The 25,186-nt window shown below is 34.3% G+C and overlaps 1 long non-coding RNA gene across 10 annotated transcripts in view; it reads left to right on the forward strand.

Moving 5' to 3' along the window:
- Positions 1-25,186, forward strand: part of LOC123801282 (uncharacterized) — a 925,199-nt gene that overhangs the window by 838,775 nt on the left and 61,238 nt on the right. The gene's annotated exons all lie outside the window — the stretch shown is intronic.

The following is a 25,186-nucleotide window of genomic DNA, read 5'->3' on the forward strand; positions in this document are numbered from 1 at the left end:
AACTAAAGATGGATGTGGTTAAGTCATTCTACAGACATTGCAATTCAAGCTGGCATAGATCCAGTTAAATATATTGAAATGTGCACATAAATCATAGAGATAAATGGTCTTCATTTCTTTTTAGATCAGCGCATGTTTTCATTTAAAAATAATGAAAAAGATCTGAATTATGAATTAAGGCTATTTGCTGTACTCAGGATTTATCAATGAGAAAAAATATTTGATTTAGTATTATAAAATGATATTTTAAATCTAGAAGATACCTTAAAGCACTTACATTCTAAGTCTCATTTTACAGATGTGCAAATTAAAAACTTTTGAAGTTAAAGGAGAGGGGCATGATCACAAGAGATAGCTTGTATACAGAAGACTTTATTGAATGATATACACACACAGAAATAAAATTCAGAAATTACTAGCAAATTATAGTCAAATGTATTGTAGAGATCTGTATGCTATAGCACCCTTCTGAAGATTAACAATAGACATTAATAGTCATTAATTGAACATACACTAGATATTCTTTGATATAAGAGGATCATAAAAGCTCTACAGTTTATTTTTTTAAAGATTTTATTTGAGAGAGAGAGAGAGCATGCACAATTGGGGTGGGGGGAGCAGAGGGAGAGAGACAAGCAGACTCCACGCACTGAGCACAGAACCCAGCTGGGGCCTTGTTCTCACTACCCAGAGATCATATCCTGAGCTGCAATTAAGATTTGGGCACTTAACACATCGAGCAACCCAGGTGCCTCAAAAGTTCTACAGTTTTTTTAAAAAAAGAAAAATGATTAACTCATATTTTCCCAAGGTTATTTGGCCACAGATTACACTCCCTCCCAAGCCCCCGCCCCCAGATCTATAGCCCATACCAGAGAGGTGTTGAGGATGAATTCTTGTAGTTTTTTATTAATTGGGACAGAAGGGCAATTGTAGGAAACTTCTAACCAGTTCCCTGAGGTTTTCTTACCTCATTTCAAAGAGAATAGACTGGGACAGGGTGGTCAAAAACATATGGAGACAATAATTTGCCTCTGCATCTACCAAGTAAAATTTGAAAATGTGTAAGTAAATTTTCTATCTGGAGATTACAAGCCCCTAGACAGTGCCTACTTCAAGATTCCAGTTTTTAAATCTTGCATTTGTTATTACTTCCTTTAGCTATGACTTCTCTTTCTTTAGTTTGCCCTTTTTATACAACTAAGGATTAATTTTGGAGTGCTCTGCTATATTGTTATAAAGTAGGGAACTCTCGTGGGAGATTTCTTTCATGGAAGGAATATGTGAATATGTTTCATAAAATTAAAAATACTGAGCAAATGCATGCATCCATTACTCCATTATCAATTCAGCAAGTATTACTGAGTACCTAACCTATGCTTAGGCTCTAGTTAGAGGAAATAAAAATGATTCCTGTCCCCAGAAAACTCAAACACAGAAGAGGATGTTTGAGTGAAAATAGTGTTCATTTTGAAATGTCATGAAATATGATGAAAGAAACGCAATAGAGAAACCATCTCAAAAGCCAAAGAAGAATAACTCATAGGAGGAGAGAAAAGTGGGTTAAGGAACATTCACAAAAAATCTTTTTATTTTTTTACCCTCCCCCCTCTCTTGTGAGTCTTAACTTAGGAAAAAGAGTTTGAGAAGAGACTAAGAAAATATATTGTATGGCAGCACTACAAATTTTTATCAATATATAAAGGCACAAAAGAACATACCTTGTTCATGGAATCACTATTATATTGGTTATATTTAGGTTTATACAAGAAAAAATATGAAAAGTATTAGAACAAACTATGTCAGCATTAGGTATGTAAAGAAGAAGGCTGAGAGGGAAACGGGGAAGAAGGAAAGTTCTAATGAAAAATTTCACTTAGTTTCATAAAGATAATTATATTTAATGACTATATTGAATCTTGTGTTTATCTCTGTTAGAAATAATAACTATTGGCTGGATTAAGATAAATTTCTATTTTGGTATGCAGATATTTTTATGAAAATTAATAAAATTTGTAGAATATAATGAAGATATTCCAACCAGCCTTTATTTTCTTGTGATAAGGACACACCATGATATCTACCTTCTTAACTGATTTTTAAATGTAAATACACTATTGTTGACTATTGGAAAATATTCAGATTTCTAGAACATATAAATCTTGCATAATTAAAACTGTATACCTTTGGTTAGCAATTCCCCATTTCGTTCTGCCCCTGCATCTGGCACCAATATCCCATTCTCTGTTTCTATGAGCTTGTCTATTTGAAATAGCTCATATAAGTCAAATCATTCAGTATTTGCCCTTCTGTGACTAGCTTAGTTCAGTTAGCATAATGACTTCAATATTCATCTATATCGTTACATATTACAGGATTTCTTTTAAGGCTGAATAATATTCTATTGTATGCATATACAACTTTTTTTTTTAGTATAGTTGACACACAATGTTACATTAGTTTCAGGTATACAACATAGTAATAGATGGGCTCCACATTATGCCACACTCACCAAAAGTATAGCTACCATCTGTGACCATACAATGCTATTACAATACCATTGACTATATTCCCTATACTGTACCTTTTATTCCTTTTATTCCTGAGACTTATTCCATATTTGGAAGTCTCCCATTGCCTTTCACCTATTTTTCCCATCCCAACATGCCCCTTTCCTTTAGCAACCATCAGTTTGTTCTCTGTATTTATAGATCTGATTGTGATTTTTATTTTTGTTTGTGAATTCCACATAAATGTGAAATCATATGGTATTTGTCTTTCTGTGTCTGACTTATTTCATTTAACCTAATACCATCTTTGTCCGTTCATGTCATTGCAATGGCAAGATCTCATCCTTTTTTATGGCCAAATAATATTCTATTGTATTTATATATACCACTTCTGCTTTAAATGAATGGATACTTGGGTTACATCCATATCTTGGCTATTGTAAATAATGCTGCAGTAAACACAGGGGTGCATATATCTTTTTTAATTGATGGTTTCATTTTCTTTGGGTAAATACACAATAGTGAAATTATTAGATTGTATGATTTTTCTGTTTTTAGTTTTTTGAGGAAACTCTACTGTTTTCCACAGTGGCTGTGCTAATTTACATTCCTACCAACAGTACACAAGCACTCCTTTTTCTCTACATCCTCACCAACTCTTGTTTCTTGTTTTGTTTTTTTACTTTTATTTTTATTCTAGTCATTCTGAGAGGTGTAAGGTGATATCTCATTGTAGACTGATTTTCATTTTCTGGTGATTATTGATGTTGAGTATCTTTTCATGTGTCTATTGGTCATCTTTCTTCTTTGGAAAAATGTTCAGGTCCATTGTCCATTTTTTATTTAGATTATTTTGTTTGGTGTTGAGTTGTATATGTTTTTTAAGTATTTTGGATAATGGGACACCTGGGGGCTCAGTTGGTTAAGTGTCTGCCTGCAGTTCAAGTCATGATCCCAGGGTCCTGGGACTGAGCCCTGCATCGGGCTCTCTGCTCAGCGGGGAGGCTGCTTCTCTCTCTCCCTGTGCCTGCCACTCTGCCTACTTGTGCTCTCTCTTTCTGTCAAATAAATAAAATAATTTTTTAAAAATGATTATTTTGGATATTACCTACTTGTCAGATGTGTCATTTGCTATATCTTTTCCAGTTCAGTAGTTTGCCTTTTTGATTCATTGATGGTTTCCTTTTCTGTGCAAATGCCCTTTATTTTGGTGTAGTCCTAATAGTTTATTTTTGCTTTTGTTTCCCTTAGAACACTGTTGCTGTAACTGGTATTAGAGAAATTATTGCCTGTGCTCTGATAGAATTTTAATGATTTCCAGTCGCGCATTTAAGTCATTAATCCGTTTGAATTCATTTTTATATATGGTGTAAGAAAGTGGTCCAGTTTCATTCTTTTGCATGTAGCTGTCCAGCTTTCCTACACTGTTTATTAAAGAGACTATTTCCAATTGTATATTCTTGCTTTTTTGGTCATAAATTAGTTGACCATATAAGCATGGGTTTATTTCTGGACCTTCTTTTTGTTCTGTTGTTCTATGTTCTTATTTCTCTCTTAGAACTGCTTTTGCTATGTTTCAAAGATTTTGGACCATTGTGTTTTCATTTTCAGTTGTCTCCATGTATTTTTTTAAAATTTCTTCTTTGATATCTTTATTGACTCATTGGTTGTTTAGTATCATCAATGTGTTTGTGTTTTTTACAGGTTCTGTGTGTGTGTGAGAGAGAGAGAGAGAGATTTCTAGTTTCATACCATTGTGATCAGAATAGATGCAAGGTATGATTTTAATCTTCTTAAATTTATTTAGACTTGTGGCCATCGTGTGAACTATTCTGGAGAATGTTCCATGTGCACTTGAAAAGAATGTGTACTGTATTGTTTTGGGATGGAATGTCCATATATATCTGTTATGGCCATCTAGTCTGATGTGTCATTCAAGGATACCACATTCTTACTGATTATCTGGATGATATATCCATTGATGTGAGTGGGGTGTTAAGTCCCCTACTCTTATTGTATTACCACCAATTATGTATTAGGTTCCAATGACGGATACAGAGACATTTACAATTGTTATATCTTCTTCTGGGTTTGGACCCTTTGTCATTATTTAATGCCCTTCTTTGTCTCTTGTTACAGTCTTTGTTTTGAAGTCTGTTTTGTTTGAGGTGTTTGGGTCACTCAATCAGTTGAGTTTCTGACTCTTGATTTTAGCTCAGCTCATGATCTTAGGGTCCTGAGATTGAGCCTTGCATTGGGCACTGTGCTCAGCAGGGATTTCTTCTTGAGATTTCTCTTCCTTTCTGTCTGGTTTTCCGCCCACTTGCATGCACTTGTACACTCTCTCTCTCCCTCTCTCTCTCTAATAATAAATAAATCTTTAAAGTCTATTCTGTTTAAGTATTCCTACCCTGGCTCTTTTTTCACATTCCATTTGCATGGAGTATCTTTTTCATCTCTTTACTTTTGGTCTGTATTTTTTTAGGTCTGAAGTGAGTCTCTTCTTTGCAGCATATAAATTGATCTTTTTTTTTTTTAATTCATTCTGCCACTTTATGGCTTTTGGTTGGAGTATTCAAACCATTTACATTTAAAGTATTTATTGATAATTTGGTACCTATTGCTGTTTTGTTCATTGTTTTCTAGTTGTTTATTTAGTTCTTCCCTGTTCCTTTCTCTTTCTCTTTCTTTCTTTGTGATCGATGACTTTTGTAATGTTATATTTGGCTTTCTCCTTATTTTTTGTGTCTCTATTATAGTTTTTGGGTTTAGGGTTCACATGAGGTTCACATATATACCATTCTAAGTCTATAGCAGTCTATATTACGTTGATGGTCATTTAAACTCGAACACATTATTTAAAATTTTTTTTACTCCCTCCTCCACATTTTGTGTATCTGTTGTCATATCTTACATCTTTTTATTCATAATATTTTTACATCAAATTATGCACTTTCCTTTTCTCTTAAAGAAGTCCCTTTAACATTTCTTGTAAAGATAGTTTAATGATGATGACTTTTGTTTGTCTTTTGTTTAACTTTTATTTGGGAAACTATCCTTTTGTTCTGAATGATAACTTTGCTGGATGTAATATTCTTGGTTGTGAGTTTGTTTTTATTCCCTCTAGCACCTTGAATATATCAATATATCCCTTTTGGCCTGTAAAGTTTCTGCTGAAAATGTAGCTGATAGCCTTATAGGGTTTTCCTTATATGTAACTTTTTGGTTTCTAAAATTCCTTTTATCTTTAAATTTTGACATTTTAATTATTATATGTCATGGTATGAATCTCCTTGGATTCATCTTGTTTGGAACTCTCTGTGCTTCCTAAACCTTGGAAGGCTTCCTTCAGTAGTTTGTGGAAATTTTCAAATATTATTTCTCTAAGTGTTCTGCCCCCTTCTCTGTTCTCTTTCTGGGGCCCCTAAAATGCTAGTGTTTGTTCACTTGATGTTGTCCAAGAGATCCCTTAACCTATGTTTATGTTGTATGTTTTTTTCTTTTTTGCTATTCACCTTGAGTGCTTTTCATTACCCTGTCTTCCAGATCACTGATACATTCTGCATCCAGTAATCTATTGTTGATTCCCTCTTGTGTATTTTTTATTGCATTTATTGTATCCTTCAGCTATGGTTCTTTTTAATATATTGTATCTTTTTTTGCGGGTCTCACTGAGTTCTTCCACTCTCTCTCCAGGGCAGTGAGCATCTTTACAATTATTTTTTTTCCAATTTTATTTATTTATTTGAGAGAGAGAGAGAGCATGAGCAGGGGGAGGGGCAGAGAGAGAGAGGGAGAGGAATAAGCAGACTCCCTGCTCAGTGGGGAGCCTGACACAGGACCCTGAGATCATGACCTAAGCCAAAGTCAGACAGTTAACGGACTGAGCCACCCAGGTGCCCCCTTTACAATTATTATTTTAAACTCTTCATCAGACATACTGCTTATCTTCGTTTCATTTAGTTTTCTGAGCTTTTGTCTTGTTCTTTCTTTGGAGCATATTTTTCTCAGGTCATTTTTGTGTGGATGTTCTCTTTAGCTCTCAATTCCATTCCACTGGTTATATGTTTGTCTTTTTGTTCTTTTTTAAGATTGTTTTGACTATTCAGAGTCCTTTGAGGTTCTGAAGTCTAGGAGGGTTTCTTTCTAATTCTGCAAAAAATGACTTTGGGATTTTAATAGAGATTGTACTGAATCTGTAGATTATTTTGGGTAATATGTATATTTTAACAATGTTGTCTTCCAAGTATAAGTAACATACACAATATAAAAAATATATATCATTTAATCCTCATAAAAGTTCAAGAAGTATTAAAAGTTCCAGAAGTTGGGTTAGTTTACAAAAGAGAAACTTTGCAGTCAGAGAATTGAAATATCATCATACTAAAGTAACATAGCTAGTATGTGATCAAAGCAAAATAAAATTCCAAGTATTTTACCTCAAAATTCTACTTTTTCCTCACTATGCTGAATTTCCGAAGTTATTCTCTGGAATCAGAGGAGAGTCCAGAAAATGGTAAATCTTTACCAACAAGAAAGAGGGAATGAATTTTAAACACAAAAATGGGACAGCCTACTTAGTTTATGGGGCATTCTGAAACCTGTTCACTTTATGCCTGTGATAAACAGTCTAGCCCAATGGAAGAAGGAAGAAGGATTCTTGTAGAAATGTCACATAACCAACATACTCACTGTGTTATTGAACATTTGTTCTAAAAACTTAGTTTGCTCTCTTCTATACCAGAAGAAGAAAAGTTCCAGATGGCTTTGCCTTTCATCAGGCACAGAATTTCTACTGCAATAAGCAACCTGTGTCTCTCTGTCTCAGGGAAGCAAACCCTATGTGGTGGTTTGATAAGGAAAAACAGGAAGATAAGACAGCACACTCAGAGCACACGCCTCATGAAACAGTTATATTGGAGGAACTGATTGAAACTTCATTTAAAAATAATCACTTAAGAAGTTATAAATACACAAATACAAAAAGGCTTTCTGCATCTAATTTAAAAATAGTATTTCCAAATAAATTGAAGGAAAGAAAGATAATATTGGCTCCCAAAGTTGAGGTGAAGGGCATATTTCATAAAACAGGGAAAAGTAGGTTGAAATTGTGATGGCATATGTGAGACTTGAAGAATAAAGTTAGGACATTAATAGTGAAGTAGAAATTCAAGAAGGAAAAGAAATAATTGATCAAATAATAGAAATAAATGTTCTTGAGATGAAAAAATAAAGTACCTCAATTTTCCAAATGAAAGAGTTCACTAATTTCCAGGCTGGACTGATAATGGCAAAATAATAATAATAATAGTAATAATAATAGTAATAATAATAACAATAATAATATTTTAATAGAGTACACTTATAGAATTTACTACATGCCAGGCACTGCTGTAAGTATTTCCATATATTAATTCACTTCATACTTGCAGTACTCTATAAGTTAGGTACTGTTTTAAGGTTGAGGAATCTATGGCACAGATATATTAAGTAACTCAATCGAGTGTCAGAGTCAGAGGCCATGTTCTTAACATTATAATTTTTGAAGGATTACTATCCAAATCCTCAAACATATCAGAAATCTGAGGTTAAAGAGGATGTCTTTAAAACACTGGGGCAGCAAGAACCTTGAAAGGAAAAACAGATGGATGTCATATTTTTAACTATGACCTTGTAAGCTAGGAAATAATAGAAAAGATGTTATCCACTTCACATAGCTTCATACAAGAATTAAGAGTGTTATGATAATCTGAGGCAAGTGGTCAAGAAAAGTCCAATCAATGAAACAGCACAAAGGACATGTGTAAGCAAAGATAAAAAGAAAAGTAAATACTAGTGAACAATCCAATTTGCTACATATGTATCTCAACTTACATTTAAATATATAAAGATAAATGTTAAGTTTCTTAAGACAAAGAGACAAATTCTACAAAACCTTTAAGTCTTGAGAAATACTGTTAAAGCATTCTTAAGATTTCAAGGGGTTAAAAAAATAGGAAGGGACTGAACAATTTCTTTTGGAGGATGAAAGGATACATGGAAGATAAATTCTTTTTTTTGTGTAATAGTCTTCGTATTTGGGGTGGGAGGGAAATAGTTCATGCTGTTTTTCAAATAACAGAAAAACATAGTTGTGAACCAGAAAAAGTTTAAAGATGGATTTGAAACTTACCTTTTAATTTCCTGTTTAACAATACATGGTTATCCAAGAAATTAAAAGAAAAAGATATGAAGGGTATGTATGTTTATGTGTGCTTGTGTTATGGTGGTAGGGGGAAAGTAGCACCCTAATCAAATACCAGAATATCAGATACTAAAGTAAATTGTACATATTGGTATGATAACTGATACTGGATTTTGTAGACTCTATAAATAGACCTTCATATATTTGAGAATTTAGTATTTACTAGTTTAGAGACAAAGGAATAGATTATTTAATAGGGTTATTAATTCAACCAGCTATTTACTTGTAAATACAATATAACAAAATGCCAAAATTAATTCTGGATGGATTTAATATTTTAAATACACAAGTAGAGTATTCAACATGACGTATTTTAAAATAGCAGGATTAAGCTTTGAGTTTCAGAGACAAAAATGGAGGTGATGCCAACTAAGAGGACCCCATGTCTTTTTATTCCACTTAGGGATGGATGTAATTGACAGTGACTCACAGGTTTAGTGATTCCACTTACACCATAAGCTGCTAAAACTATATCTTTAATTACTTGTCCAAAGGTGGGAGATTGGGAATTGAACTGGAGATCAATGAACAAGTATTCTGTTTTGCTGTCTTCCTCTCCAGGGATGTTAGAAAAGCAAAGAAGCAAGGAGTTACTTTTTATTGAGTTGTTTACTCTTGAGAGAACTGCTCGAGAGAAGAAAAGTTTGATTTTTGTGGTTACAATAGTTTTATCTTGTTCTGAAGACAAAACGTAGGAGCCCTAGGAAATGAAATATTTTTTAATGGCCAAGTCTTGCTGAAAAGTATAAAGTTTACTTTAGGTTATTTTTTGTTTTTTTTCCCTCCAAATTTATATGCTTAAATGAACATTCCCACCCTATACCCAACATCATATACCAGGAAAGTTATTTAAAAATCCCTGTATCTCATTTATATTGTATTTATATTTATATGATATATATAATATCTAATTATATATAAGATTTTCCTGTTTGAGAAATGGATTTAAAACTAGAAATGCACACTAAATTTCCATTCCTGTAAATGATTGACAAAAAGGTATATGAAAATGAATACATTGGAAATTAGAATTTTTTTAATGTTCATTAAACATAGGTTATGAATGCTTTCAAAATTCAGTTATCTGATAAATAAGAACTATGTTACAAACTTGACTCCTACTGACCTGGCCATTCTCCATGCTTTCTACACAATTATATAAAATAGTTAATCTCATAGATTGAGATAAAGATTTCTCTCAATACTACTCTGGAAATTAGAGATTAAAAACAAAGTGTTAATGGTAAAGAGAAGCCAATAATGAAAATTTTAGATAATTCCAGAATTTTAACTTCCAAAAATATTTGAGTTACATTTTTTCTTTATAAATAAAAGTATAGATTATTTATCTGGTTTAAAATAACACCATTTTCTCTTCTGTAAATATGCAAGAAATAGAGATATTTTTATTTTGGGGGGAAAAAATAGATATGTCAGTATTTTATTTGGCTCATCTCCCCAGTGTCTGCTTCACTCATCTTGGCCTCAGCATTCCACTGCAGGCAGGCCACAGTGTCTCTCTCTTATGATATCACCTGGAGTAAAAAAATGATTGATAAACAAGGAGAAGTCTCTGTTTTGAAAATAAAATTTTCTAGAACTGTGAATTTAGTGGGTAACAAATGAAAGACAAAGCCAAAAGGGGGAGAACCTCATCAGGCTAACAAGTATTATTTAATGTTTCTTTTATAAAATTTTTTTAAAGATTTATTTATTTGGAAGAGAGAGTGCCAGGAGGGGGGAGGGGCAGAGAGAGAGAATCTGAAGCAGACTCTCCACTGAGCATAGAGCCAGATGCAGGGCTCAGTCTCACAACCCTGAGGTCTTAACCTGAGCCAAAATCAAGAACTGGACACTTAATCAACTGAGCCACCCAGGTGCCCCGTATTATTTAATGTTTTGATTTCTTTCTTTTTCTCATATACCAATTCAAGGTAGGCATTCATTGTGTCCTCTTCCAGGTTTGCCTGTTATTTTTATGATATTTTACCTGCTTTTTTTTTCATCCAGAGGTTATGCAAAATGTTTCCCAGTGTGTTCCCTTGTTCTACTCACCTATGGCTCTCAGTATTCTGACTATTAATTCTGCTATATAGAGCTCTCCCACAATGAGAATTGGAAAATGGTAACTGCCCTGTCACTATTTTAATTAGATAAACTCTAACTGCTTCCTGGCATCATTGGATGTTAATTAGATAAACTCTAACTGCTTCCTGCTACCATCATTGGATGTTCTTTTTACTATTGAATAGTAGCCTCAATTTTATTTTCCTATTCTTCACTCAATCATTTCAGTTCAAACAATTTATTTATTTTGTACTGTGTTTAAACACTAAAATGGAAAATGAAATCTGCCCTGTTGCATGGGCTCAGTGATATTCCTTTGACATTAATCACATTGTATATGTCAACAAACACATCATGGTCAGTGTGTGTTGCTTTGAACTGCCTTTAATGGAGGTAATTATGAAATGGTGACATTTAAATGAAACATAGTCAACTTAAGTATCCAATGTGTGGAGCCTTTTGTCTCTTTATTGACTACCTCCTATGGAGATATAAAGATGTTTGTTCTGGTCTTTCAGGTACTCCTAGTTCCAATTTGTATTCCCAGTTTTAGAGATAGTACAGGCATACTCAGCACTAATTACCAAATAAATTACATTAAGCAAATATTTACTGAGTGCTTTTTATGTGAGGAAAATAATAAGGAAGATTTGTTTAGATAGGAGATATTTGCTTCATTCTTAATTTGACTAGGTCAGATCTCACCATGGGGGTATCATAAAAGCACCCAGGTGAGGATTTTATAAATTGGAAAAATCTGCATTATAAAGATGTGAATACTCTCCTAAACTGATCTACAAATTTAATTCACTCCTATTCAAAATTGTATAATAATAATAAAAACATATTTTGGTGGAAATTGATAGGCAGATTCTGAATTTTATGTGGACCTCAAGGGTTCAAAGAATGGCCAAGAAAATCTTAAAGAAAAATCAAATGAATGGATTTACATACACGGGTTCAAGATTATAATAAAACTATGACATTTAAGACAGTTTGGATGCAAAAATAGATAAATAGAAAAATAAAATATAATTGAAACAAATGTAATGATAGAGAGGCCTAATTTAAGAATAAGTTCAATCCAATGGAAATTGAGTTTTTCATCAGTTAGGGTCAATTTGGATACTAATGTGGGAAAAATTAATATCAACCCCTAAGTCATAACATACAACAAAAGTAACAATATTGGTTGTAGATCTAGATTTGGAAGACAAAATAATATAGCTTTTAGAAATAATAGGAGACTGACTATTCAGTGAGCTTGATTTGGATAAATGTATTTTGAAAGGGAAATACAGACACAGAAATATATTAACCATAAAAGAGAAATATTGGTAAATTGAACTTCATTAAAATTAAGTTGTATAAACCAAAAAAATCACAATTAAAACACTGAAAATGCAAACCAAGGGTGGGAGAAGATATTTTTATTATATATATTGGACAACACAACCAAATTATATTAAACTAAACTTGTACTAATTAATACAAAAAAGCAGGTAGTCATTTTTAAATGGATGTAAGTTTTCAACAGGCACTTTAAAAAGATATAAAAATAGTAAATTAATATTTAGAAAACTGTTTAATATCATTCATCCTCAGGGACATGCAAAATAATGCCTGATACCTTTTTAACATTGTTCTTTGTATACATATCTTATTACTCTGAAAGCAAACATTTCTGGTTCAAGACGGACTATCATTATTTACAACAATAACCACATCCGTTCTCCACACTGCTTTCTCCACTTTAGCACAATGCAATGGTAGTCTGAGGATTATGTCTGTGCATACATTAAGAGGACGTCATGAACAATAGGAGAGGACCCCCATAATTATCAGTCTGGGGTAGACTACATAGTGTCCCCTTCCTCTCCTGAGAAAAGAAGAATCTTTTGTTTATGTTTTTCAGTCCCTTGAAATGTAAACACATGGCTCAACTAAACAGAAGACAAGTAGGAATAAAAGACAATTGATGCTATCATTATATCAATTTTCTTTGCTGAGGAAGCCCTGACCATAAACAAAAAAAGGAAATATTCATAGAGCATCATTTTGTTTCCTTGACAATGCCACAGAGATGTTGTTGCAAAACCATCAGAATGAATGAAATTATAAAAACGAAACAAACCAACCCTGTTATTAATTAGTGTTACCAGGGATGTGGAGCAACTGAAACTCTCACGTACTGCTGGTAAAACAAAATACAGTCAATTTGGAGAACTCTTTGGCTGTATCCACTAGAGATACTACAATGAAAAATGTGTACATGTTTATCAAAAACATGTACTAGAATCATTCATGTAAGCATTATTTATAATAATCAAAAATTGAAAAAAGCTCAGATGCCCATCAACAGTAGAATGAATAATTAAATTGTGGTATAGTTATACAATAGAATATTCTAAAATAATGCAAATGGATAAACAACATAAAGATAACAATATGGCGGAATCTCAAACATAAGTTTAGTGTACAAGTACTCAAGAACTAGCATAATGTCAGTTTAATGTGCCATTAATCGCTATACCAAAAACTAAGGATATTATTGCTTATAAATGAAATATTATGCAACCATTGAAATAAGAAGGAAGAAGTGTACTGGCATCAAAATATTTCATATTGTAAAGTGAAAATAAATGAATGGTATGTATAGTCTAACATGAACAAATAAATTATTCAGTATGATTTGAGAATTAAATTTCTCATGTATTATCTTTGTATATGCAAATGGTAAGGGACAGGCAACACTAGGTAGGGAGAGACAGGTAGGGGGCAACATGACTAGGCTCATGCAGGGGGCTACGTAACCAGGCTCACAGAAATCCCAGATGCGGAGAAATGTTATAGAAAAGATATTAACTGGAGAGAAGGAAACATAACAAATCCACCTTGTTCTAAATATAGATGAGATATTGTCATAATATTTACAAATCCACCTTGTTTGTCTTAAATGTTATAGACGTGTTTACTAAGTTCCCTGGTCAGTTTTCTATAAAATCCCTCAATGGCAACCCATTCAGGACCCCTCTCACTCTAGAGAGTTTTCCTTTCTGTTCTCACACTCCCTTAATAAACTTTCACTTTCCCTTATTGTCCTCCAGATTCATCTTCAACTCTGTGAGACAAGAACCCTGAAACCCTGCAACGCAAAGATGGTATTTAGAAAGATAGACACAGGAAACTATTAAAAGGCCATATGGCACAGTGGCTAGAATTGAGGCCCTTTATATGTTACTGCAAGTTAGATGAACAAGGAAAGATGCCTCTGTCCTTTTCACTGTTGCAGTAGAGAATTGCAGGACAGGGTAGGGAAAGTAAAGCAGAGCAAGTTTTTTGTTTTTTTTTGTTTTTTTTAGATTTTATTTATTTATTTGACATAGAGAGACAGCCAACAAGAGAGGGAACACAAGCAGGGGGAGTGGGAGAGGAAGAAGCAGGCTCCTAGCGGAGGAGCCTGATGTGGGGCTCGATCCCAGAACCCTGGGATCACGCCCTGAGTCGAAGGCAGACGCTTAACGACTGCGCCACCCAGACGCCCCAGAGAGCAAGTTTTTATTAAAGTACACTTCAAGGGAGGAGTGGGCCAGTCAAGAGAAAAAGGCCCCAGAAATGCCAGGGTCCTAGGGTTCTATCGTAATTATATAATAATTAGCCAACTGTGCATGTCCTTGCCCAAGGTGTATTCAAAATGCCTGCCTGCGGTAGGAAGCCACAACATTGTTTCTAAAGACATCGGTCAGATAAGAACAAGGAGCTGCTTTCTGCAGATGTGCAAGTACAGCAAACTTAACTCTTCCTCTGCTGGGATGTGGTATGACCGCAAACCGACTTCCAGATGGGTGGAATGGGGTGGTCCCTGGGCGGTCCCCAGATGGGGTTCTCAGTCAGGATGTCTAAGGTCCAGCCTCCTGTAGCTCATGCCCAGCCTCCTGCCTAACTAATCTAGAGTCACGACACTTGGGTTAAATACTGTTTTCAACAGCTACTAGCTGTGTTAAATAGCAATGTTTCAAATATTTTTGGACTTGTTTCTTTAATTCAGTTGTTTGGTTTAAACATTGGTATTGGGAATAATATTTAACTTTTTCACAAGGTTTTTTTGTTTTGTTTTTATGCGGGTAAAATACAGGATAATTTCTGATGCATTACATATTGTTATAATTCAGTTTTATTATAAATCATATAATTTCATATTAATATACTACTAATTATTATATTAATAACTAGAATAATTATTATTATCTTAATAATAATCTCTTAGGAGAGAAATTAGTTGAGCCAGAAAAAAAGCCCTAAAGATCAAATGCAGGATATAAGTATCAAAGTAACAGGGCTATTGTGTGGTGGGTATTAAGGTGGGCAGATGTGATGAGCACTGGGTGTTATATGTAAGTGATGAACCACTAAATTCTATTCCCGAAACCAGTATTACCCTATATGTTAACAAGAATTTAAATAAAAACTTGAAGCAAACAAAGAAAAAATAACAGGACTATAGCGAGTTTGATTTTCAACTGTTCCATGTCTTATATGCCAAGGTAAAAACTATGATTGGGAAAGACAGGGTCTTTGAGACTTGACATAGGAACCTGAAAACCTTGAATTCGTAAAATTCTCTGAATCATTTGAAAATGTTGAATATTTTCCTTGTTAGAAGTAAGGATCTGTAATCACATCCCTGTACTCTTGCCTGACATATCAACAACTAGGATCATCTAATATAATTTATTTAGGAAAGAATTGGGTTTGCCGAGTGAGGAAAGCACCCAAGAAATTGCAGAACCTAGGTGTAAATGAACACATGGTCAAATAGCAAATGGTTGACTGATGAGAGTCTTGGAATTAAAAAAAAAAAAACAAGTTTGGGGCAGAAGGTCTTGGGAAGAAACATACAGATTGACATATGGGAAGGCATGCAGTATGAAGATATTTGTATTGCACATGAATGCCCACCTACTAAAGAAAAGGCGCTAAGTAACCTAGTAAGTAGAATGACTCATCCGGCTGATGTCAGCCATCTTCTTCACCTTTGAATCCACTGTGCTTGCTCACCCCAGTTCTAGAAAAATGGACTCGTGGATAGAGTAACCATAATGCCATCAATGGACATTATGTATAGGTCCCCATCCATGGAAACCCATGTAGGCAAGCAGATACAGCGACCGTTGCTGCTCAGCATTCAGCATGTCGGTAGAAAGAAAGCTATGGCTCAGATATGGCACCCCTCACAGAGACCAACCAGTTAGTAGGTGGGAGAGCTGCCACATGGGAACCCTTCCAGCTGGAAATGGCAGAAATTCATCTCGATTGAAATAAACACATATTCTTAGGTAGGCTTTGCTTTTTATTGATGACAGGATCTTGGGCCTCAGCGCTCTCAGAAGGCTAAGTGTTTGCTCCATTAAAATGGGATCAGCTAGGGAAACCTGGGTGGCTCCGTTGGTTAGGCATCTGCCTTTGGCTCAGGGCATGGACCCAGAGTCCTGGGATCAAGTCCCACATGGGGCTCCTTGCTCACCGGGAGCCTGCTTCTCCCTCTGCCTGCCACTCCCTCTGCTTGTGCTCTCTCTCTGACAAATAAATAAAAATCTTTTTAAAAAATGGGATCAGCTATTTTCTGAAGTACTCCTTTTTTTTTTTTTTTTAAAGATTTTATTTATTTATTCGACAGAGATAGAGACAGCCAGCGAGAGAGGGAACACAAGCAGGGGGAGTGGGAGAGGAAGAGGCAGGCTCATAGCGGAAGAGCCTGATGTGGGGCTTGATCCCATAACACTGGGATCACGCCCTGAGCCGAAGGCAGACGCTTAACCGCTGTGCCACCCAGGCGCCCCTTCTGAAGTACTCCTTAATAGATTTGATGCACACACATCTCTGCAAGTATGTTTCTCTGGGAATGTGTCCCAGTACAACCCACGTAGACACATAGTGTTAAAACCTTGAGAAACAAAGGTAAGCAGACATCTTAAAAACCCTTGTACACCCTCATATATACAAAGGCCTATAATCTTTAAAGTAGCAATAAGACTGACAGCTGACTACCAACAGGAAAGGTGGGAGGCAGAGGTAAAAATATGACAACTTTTAAGTGCTAAAAGGAAATCTACCATTATGACATCATGCCCTGGGAAAATAATATTTAAACATAGAAAAGAAAGTCATTTTCAGAGAAACATGAACTGAGGAATTTTTTTTCTAGAAATCTTTGCTAAAAATAATAATAATAAATAAACAGAGTACTTCAAGAAGAATAATGATGCCAGGCAGAAACCTAGAAGTGCAGGAGAAAAAGAAAAAACAAAAACAAAACAAAAGTAGAAAAAGAATTTGGCAGGATAAAAATGGGATAATAAAAATGGGTAATCCAAAAGAATGCAAAAAGGAGGAAAAAATAAACAATTGCAAAATTATCATTATCTTTGTAATGTTAGTTTAATCCTCTATGTTTTGGTTTTCTTTATTAGTGTGTGCAAAGATAGGGAGACATGAAACTCACCATTAGGGGAACATCAGAGAAGTTTTAATTACTGAGAATTCTGGAATAAAAGTAAAAAAGGGAATAAATTTCATTGTCTCTATGTCACAATTTTAAGGAATGAGTCTGCATATTCCATACAAGTTTCAAGTTTCAAAATAATTAATAGAATAGAACATACCAATGTAATAAAAATGGATTTAAAAACTGCTAACTTAGGAATAGGATTTCTATACCTGAAATAACTATATGACAAAGGTAGAAGACCATAAAAAGAAAAATTCTATAACTGTGAAAGAATTAAATGAATATTTAAAGAAAAAAGGGGGGAGATCCACAACGAGGTAAGAGGCTTGAACCAGAAGATAAATCAGTGTACTGCATCCTTCACTGAGAAAGTCTTGAAATGGAAAACCGTGTGAGCTGGACTAGTGAACTATTTAATTTAGATTCTGGTAAAACTCATTGATTCTATTCACACCCTGTAAACCAATAGCAGTTTCATAAATAAAACTTGTTATAGCAATGATTTCTATCATATGCTATTTATTGAGTAAAAAGATTCTTTATATAGCTCTTAAAAATACTAATGGCAGAATAACTTCAAGGTACTCCTATCAATGCATCACCACTCCAGATAACGGCACAAATAGCCTGTGTTCATCCTGGACACAATTAACAAGGGAAAGAAGCAAGATGAATAAAGGTAGTTAATACTATTACCTTTACCACGTGGGCCACCTTTCATATATTTAAAGCTGGTATTATGTAGGGGCACCTGGGTGGCGCAGTTGTTAGGCGTCTGCCTTCGGCTCAGGGCGTGATCCTGGCGTTCTGGGATCAAGCCCCACATCAGGCTCCTCTGCTAGGAGCCTGCTTCTTCCTCTCCCACTCCCCCTGCTTCTGCTCCCTCTCTCACTGGCTGTCTCTGTCAAATAAATAAAATCTTTAAATAAATAAATAAATAAATAAATAAATAAATAAATAAATAAATAAATAAAATAAAGATGATATGTAGAAAGCACAGACATTCTAAATTTAGAGGGCGGGAAAAATAATTATCTCCTCATAAGAAAGCATAGAAAGAGTCTCTTAGGAGAGAATGTACTTTATCAGAAAAAGAATTCTCCAGTGAATTCTACCCTCTATCAGTGAATAAAGATGCCTTGTCCTAAGAAGCAAATTCAGAATAAGGTTCTAAAGATAGATTCTACATTTTTTTCACAGTGGATTTCAAGACATTCTGAGGAAACTCATAATAACTATGGTAGAGGTTACCAGTGCTCACTTCTTGAGGTAAAATGACATTTTGGGGTCTCCTTGAATCAAAATGACTATGTGACTGGTTTTCACCGCTGCAGTGAGTGGAGGTATCATTTCTAGGCTGAGGTGCTGAAAAGTGGGAATGTCTTCTCCAATCTGGGTTTTGTTTTGTTCCTTTTTTTTCCCCCAGACCACTAACTGGAGAGGATATGAGGATGTTTATGAGGGGAGAAGTACCAAAATGGAAGAGAGGAAGCCTAGTTTCTGAGTTACTGCTTAAATTCTGCTCATTCAAGAGAGCCCCTACTCAGAAATACCACTTAGGGTAGTTGCATGAAGAGAAAATACATTACATGTTTACATATTATGGCACTGAGTTTTTAGATTTTATCTGTTATACTGTCTAGTATGACTTTCACCATTTAGTATTACTTTCACCAATAAGAAATTAAATCTTTCTGGGTTTTGTTTTGTTTTTGTTTTTTTGGTTTTTGGGTTTTTTTTAGTCCATCTCTCTATTTACATAAATAGCATGTACAAATTATTTATTTCCAAAATATTTGTGTATTTGCCTCATTACTTGATAAGCACACCCAATTAAAATAATAATTCTCTTCAGTATTTAATGGTGTGCAAACCAACATATGTATTTTGATGTATAAATGGATTTTATATCAATAAACAATATCTATTGTTTGTTAACTTGGGTAATATTCATTTAGGGTCCTTATGTTTTGCAAGGTTATTTTTATCTTTGGAATTACATAGATTTGTTTACCTTCCCCCAAAAAGTTATGGAAGAGTAAATTATAATACATGCAAGCAATGAGAACTTACCCAAAAAAAGACAAAATTCAGTTGCACATAAATACATAAATGATGTGTATATTTTAGTTTGGTTAATTGAATTTTACCGATGTAAAAGGTAATTTTCTCTTGGTTTAATTGTCTTAATTTTTTGCAAGAGAAATTAAAGCTATTTAAAGTGACTGATGAACTTACTGGGAAATGAAACTTACAGATAGTTTACAAAATCAGTAGTCCAAATTTAGGAAAACAATACAGTTAGGTACCAATACAATGCAGTATACTCCCACACAAAGTCTGTTAAGCAATTATTTGCTGGCAATAAAGATCCTTAAATTTCAGTTAACTCATTATCTTTTACTGGTACTGCTAATGTGAAATCTAGAATTTGGAAATTTCCCCCCCTTGATTTTCAAGCTTTGTTTTAAAAAATATTTCCAATTAAAATCCTCAATGATTTTGTACGTGCCAAAAATTATTGAAAGTTTTAAGTATTTTTAGTTTCTAGAAAATGTATATTTCACTTAAATTTGAAGGCAAACTTTATCATTAAATCAAATATTTTATTTAATAAAACTGGTTTCAGGAAGAAACCTAATAGAACACACTGTTTTCAGGAATTAGTTGAAGGACACTTTTCCAATTGAGCTTTAGGAGTTGGAAATATAATTGCAATATAAGTTTAAGTTCTATCATTGCTTTCATTGTCTACAGAATTCTGATGCTACAATTGCATTGCAAACTTAATAAAAAAATAGCCCATATAAGTAATTTTATCTGAGTTAATTTTATGTTTTGGATTTCACTTGATAGAATAACATTATATATTTTTTCATATTAAATTACTTATAACTTTTCTCAGAAATTCTCAGTATTAAAAATTTTAGATGTCCTTTGGTTTGTCTGAAAGTCTAAAAAAATTAATTAACCAAAAGTTATGTTTATATTTTAAAACTGATATATAGTTAACATTTCAAGTATACATTTAAATTTAAAAAAAACATAAGATACCACTCTAGTAGCCATTAGTTTATTGAACAGAAGGTGTCCATCTGTGTTTCTATGATTTATTTGCTTTTATTTCTGTGGGTTAGGACATACTCAACAGTGGTGTACCCAAATACAGAATAACAAGAAACATGGGATTATTTCTAGAATGGTTCAAATTAAACATGTGCCTACAAAATGCCATTTTCCATTTTGTAAAATGGAAAGCATCTAAAATATTTTTTAAGATTCTACTTTCTTGAAATATATTTATTTAAAAAGAATTCAGATTTAACATATAATTTTAAATTTTCAGTCTTTTTTATTTTCTTCAATACAACTTGTAGAAATGGAGGCTAAATGTATAAATTTGTTTGAAATTATGTTACATAAATTTAGTGGATTATTCATTTTCTAGCAGTTTGAAAGTGATGTTAAAAATCTATTTTCCAAGTTTCCTATCGGTTTGCTGATTAAGAATCATGTATTTCAAAATCTGGAAAGTGCCATAGTATTTATTTGAGGAACTGTTTGCGAAGGGAAACCTGGATAAACAGCGATGTGCAACATAGAGGAAGGGGCAGGAAGTGTAGAGAGAGTTCACCTGGTCAAGATGTTCGGCTATTTTTTACTTGTCTGACTTTTGATATATGAACTTTTATGAGCTTTTGTTCTCTTATCTGTCAAATGAGAAGTCAGAATTATCTAAAAGGTTTCTATTATGGTTTGATTCTCTCATACATGAAAATTACTTTGCGAATACTGTTTTTTCTTTCCTGGAGCAGTCACTGTGCTTGTGGACACAGCAGTATATAGTTTACTATTATTGTATAATGGGCTTAGTGGTTTAAAACAACACAATTTAGTAGCTCAATTCTGTAGGTCAGGAATGGGGCCAACGTAACTGGATTCTCTGCTGAGGTTCCCACAAGGCTGTGATCTACCTAAGTTTGGGCCATACTATGGTTCACATCTAGAACTTGGGATTTGTTTCCAAGCTCACTTATGTTGTTGGCAGAAGTGTGTCATTTTTTTTTCTTTTCGTAATTTTTAAAAATTTTTTACATTTTTTAAATTTAAATTCAATTAATTAACATATAATGTATTATTTGTTTCAGGGGTACAGGTCATTGATTCATCAGTCTTATATAATACCCAGTGCTCATTACAACACATACCCTCCCCAATGTCCATCACCCAGTTACCCTATCCCTCCACATTTCTCCTCTCCAGCAACACATAGAAGTGTTTCTTCTAGCTCTAGGAATGAAGTCCCTGTTTCCTTGCTGGCTGTCTGCCTAGGGTTGTGTTCTACTCTCAGAAGCCATCTACATCCTCCATGTTAAAAGCTAGCAATAGAAAATCTCCCTCATATCAGATCTATCTCATGTTTAGAATCTCTCTAACCTTGTATCTTTTACCAGGAAGAGTTCAGACCCCTATAGGAGCTCACCTGATTCAGTGATGCTTATCAGTGATAATCTTCCCATCATAAGGTCAACTGATTTGGGATTTAATTACATCCACAAAATACCATCATAGCAACACCCAGGTTACTGGTCATTTGAATAACTGGTAAAAATTGTGTGTTTTCTGGTTGGATGGGAATTTGGGGACACATCTTAGTATTCTGTCTACCACAAGCAGTGAATAAGTCAAACACAATCTCCCCTTTTGCAATGTATGCCATCAAGTTTGGGAACAAAAGCACAAATAATGACTTTAATGTATACATAATAAGTGTTAAATAGAAGTGTAGGTTACTTTGAGTGCAGTTTACCAAGATCATCTTAATTAGACAATGAAGTTGAGCTATCCATTTGAACCCAAAGCAGAACCACTCTAGTTTCAATTGAAAGCATGTATTTCCCTAAGTCTTTTAGTCAATATTTCTTGCACAGATTTTACATGTTATTTGGATATTGAACTGGCTATTATCCATTTACCCCTTCAAATCTACCTCCTCCTTTTGGCCTCATGCTTTAGCCACCCCTCAAAACTTCCCCCCAGGAGGTGTAAATTTAGGGACTGTTTTAACTGGGTTCACTTTGCCTTCTGGTTGAATTCCACAGTGGCAAACACCAACAAGAGATCAGAGGTGGGAAGACAGTGATGTTGGGGCATTTAATCTCCCTGTGCTAACCTGTAGATTGACACGGTTCCTGTCCCGATTAGTCCTACAAATACAACTCTGTTTCTCTGGACAATAGTAAGAGCTCCCTCTAACTTTTTCCTTCAATCTGGCATGGTAATGACTTTCTGCTATTTCTGACCTGAAGTTCTTTATCATCTCTCTTTGATTTCCCTTACCATTTCTTGAATATTATAAATATTCCTCTCCTCAGTTATCCTATTTGAGTATGAAATCTGTTACTGGTGACTCTGATACAAATACCTTATTACTGCCTGCTATTCTTTTTTTGCCAAAATACCACCCAGTTTGTTTAGGATGGCAATGTGTTATGTAAAACACATTAAACCATGAAACATAGTTTTGGCCAATTGAACATAATCAGATGAGCATTTCTGGGAAAGCAGCTTAATTTCTTATTGCAGATGACCACCATTCCTTCTTCACCCTTCCTGCTTCTTCCTGTTTGGTTGGCTGGAGGAGACATATAGCCATAAAACCACAAGAACGTGGTGAGAGACCAAGTCCCTAAGGGGGAGAAAGGACAAGGATGGAAACGGCCTGAATTCCCAGTGACAACTTTGAGCCACCGTACTCACCCTGAGCTTTATGATACAAATCAATTCTGTCAGCAGTATATGTTTGTTTCCAGCTGGCAGATGAATGTAATTTTCACTAATATATCCAGTAATATATCCACCTACCCTGTTGTCTTCATGCTTCCTTCCACACAACGTCAGCAGCGGTTTAAGTGAGGAAATGTGTGTTGGTGGAACATTTACTTGACTACTTCATCTGACCGTGATCAGTGCTCAGGAAGATAAAGTAGGTCTGCAATTCCCAAGAAGTTCTTGAACACACAAGGTCAAGGTCCTCTTTCACACACACAGTCCTCTAATATCTTATTTTCGGTAGAAACCCATAAAGACTCCTATCCAGACTTTCTCAACATACTTTTGTTAGAGTTTCATGTTCCTCAGCCCATAGTTTCTAATTACTTTATGGGATATAAAACAATGTAAAAATCAGGGCAGAGTGGCAAGTTCAGTGCACTTTCACAAGATATATACACAATTCAGCATTCATGGGAGTCTTAACACCATCTTACTAAACTACCCGTTTTGTTTTTGGCTCACTTCACACTTCTGTGGCAAGAAAGAAAAGCATTGGGGCGCCTGGGTAGCACAGCGGTTAAGCGTCTGCCTTCGGCTCAGGGCGTGATCCCGGCGTTATGGGATCGAGCCCCACATCAGGCTCCTCCGCTATGAGCCTGCTTCTTCCTCTCCCACTCCCCCTGCTTGTGTTCCCTCTCTCGCTGGCTGTCTCTATCTCTGTCCAATAAATAAATAAAATCTTAAAAAAAAAAAAGAAAGAAAGAAAAGCATTGCATCTCCCTGTTTTGATTCCTCCTCCATATCAACTTGATGGTCTATGTATTTTGTCTTCAATCTGCTTTTTTAACTCATTATATTTTTACCAAATATTGCTGTGGATTTTTTTTTTCTGTTACATGGTTAATATAGTCTCTGATTCTTCTTTGATAAATACTGGTCATTTCACATTTTATGTGTGACATGTTAATAGCTGATCCCCTTAATGATATTTAGAAAATTGGATGAACAGAAACTGACTTTTTTTTTTTCACTTCCAGGAAACTCTTGTTTCTTTACTCACAACTAAAGCCATATGAATAATCAGAGATTTTGATCAGACATCTGCCTTTATGCAGGTCTTAATTTAGCTCATATAGGTTTGGAGTAATTAACCCTGAGAATGTTTTCAGCATATATGGGAAGAAATGGATTGGAGAGATAGCAAGAAGGAAAAATAATGAAATGATTATAAATTTTATTTTAATAACATATGGGGGGATGAGTCCCATCATACATAATGTCTGATATTTAGTGATATTTGGTAGAGTAGAAGCAGATTTGGTTGAGGCAAAGATATTTTGAAATGAGAAGACTAGATCATAAGGCAGCATGATACTTTTTTAATGGGATATTCTTTCACATAACATTGATATGATTCTGATTTCTGAGGCTGAGCTTTGCTACAGACCATTAGGTTTTGACTGTGAGCTACTGAGATGAGACAGCAGCAAAAGATTAAATAAATAAATAAAATATAGCAGCAAACAAAATTTAATGTGAGAAATTGAAATGGTCAGTTTGTTGAACTTGGCTACATTTTATTAATGTGAACAAAAATAAAATCTGTTGCTGAAATGATAAGGAAATACTAGAAAATGTTTTTATATGTTCATTTTCTGTCTCATTATGGCAAACAATTAAAACTGAAATTGCATTACCAGTATTATTGTCATTACAGTGGTATTTCATAGACACTATTTGCCTCAGTATTGAGACATTAGAGTGATAAAAGGAAGCAGTTCACATTTTATGCTTTTGTGTAATAAAGACTTTTCATGCTTCTCTTCAAAGTTTGAGATTATTCTTACTAACAAAATTAAATAAAATGATGATTTGGGGAATTCTCTATCACTCTTACGGTGCTTTTTCTGGTTTAAATGTACTTTTGAAAGGTTTATGTAAGTACAACATAAATTGCACAGCTTGGATTAACTTCCTTTTATCTCCAAATGCAAGAAAGTGTCATTTGTCATATTCCTGAATCATTGTCAGAGGACTGTGATACTAACATCAAGTTTGCCCTGGTTTGGGGCTTCCGATTCA

This window comes from Ursus americanus, chromosome 20, assembly GCF_024610735.1.
Source record: "Ursus americanus isolate L20-20 chromosome 20, mUrsAme1.1.p, whole genome shotgun sequence".
Taxonomy (NCBI): domain Eukaryota; kingdom Metazoa; phylum Chordata; class Mammalia; order Carnivora; family Ursidae; genus Ursus; species Ursus americanus.